A 678-nucleotide genomic window follows, 5' to 3' on the forward strand; every position below is an offset into this window, starting at 1 on the left:
GAATATATCTATAGTAAATATATATATATTCCTGTTTATGTATTGTTAGTACACATTGTTGATTAATTTCTTTCCTTTAATGAATAAATGGGGTGAAGTTTGTTTCACAACACCAATAAGACAATGTACCTTTTAGGTCATGCAACTTTTTCTCTTCTATAATTATTTAAGTTTTGGAGAAAGTTGTCCTATTTTTTTAGCATAGTATCAATTCAATTCATCATTTAACCATATGGAAATGCTTTTGTTGATATATGAAGGGCTTTCCAACTGCCAAAGTTAATGCATACTTTAGTCCTTTCTTTCTTGGCTTTCTATAGCATTCTACAGTTTACCACTTCCTTCCTCTTTGAAGCTTTCAAAACTCTAGTTGTCTTTTTATCTTTTTGATTACAGCATGTTGGTCTCCTTTGAGGATACTTCTTTTCCATACTGTTGAATACTGGTGACCCTTAAGATTCTGTCTTTCAAGATCTCCTGAGTAAATTGGGAACATGGGGACTATGGGAGAGGGTTGAAGGGGAGGTAAGAGGAAGAGAGGGGAGCAGAGAAAAATGTATAGCTCAATAAAATCAATAAGAAAGATTCTGTCTTTAGGCACATCTCATATTATATTCAGCCTAATGAATGCCATAGTGTTTCAAATTTTACTGCTACTTTTATGCTGATGAATGTTGG

The sequence above is a fragment of the Arvicola amphibius genome, chromosome 10, assembly GCF_903992535.2.
Source record: "Arvicola amphibius chromosome 10, mArvAmp1.2, whole genome shotgun sequence".
NCBI classification, from domain to species: Eukaryota; Metazoa; Chordata; class Mammalia; order Rodentia; family Cricetidae; genus Arvicola; species Arvicola amphibius.